A 400-nucleotide genomic window follows, 5' to 3' on the forward strand; every position below is an offset into this window, starting at 1 on the left:
GCATTGTTTTACCCAGGCAAAGGCTTAATGCTCTGCCTGGAGAGAGGCTCAGGGCAGCTGGTTTTCATCTGCCTTCATACAATACAAGGAAGAAGCCTCAAAAGGGAATTTATCTATTTTGTGCAGACAGCCAACAAGTTTTCAAAGGTTCTCAATGGCCTCAGAGTTTTTTTGGGGGTCCCCATCTGTGCAAAAGCACCTTGTCCCTGCCACCATCCTCAGCAGATGCTGTCGTGCCGGATCTGGGGAGCAGAGGTTTGGGAGTTTGTGCTCAAGTGAAGCTTTTCCAGCTGGCAGCTCGAAGGCATGCTTCCCTGCCTTGGATGGTTGCCAGCCCGTCCGGTCTCAGTGTGTCCAAATCCCGTGTCACTGGGCTGAAGCTTCTCGAATAATTCCTGCT

The sequence above is a fragment of the Pterocles gutturalis genome, unplaced genomic scaffold (genome assembly GCF_000699245.1).
Source record: "Pterocles gutturalis isolate BGI_N339 unplaced genomic scaffold, ASM69924v1 scaffold2356, whole genome shotgun sequence".
NCBI classification, from domain to species: domain Eukaryota; kingdom Metazoa; phylum Chordata; class Aves; order Pterocliformes; family Pteroclidae; genus Pterocles; species Pterocles gutturalis.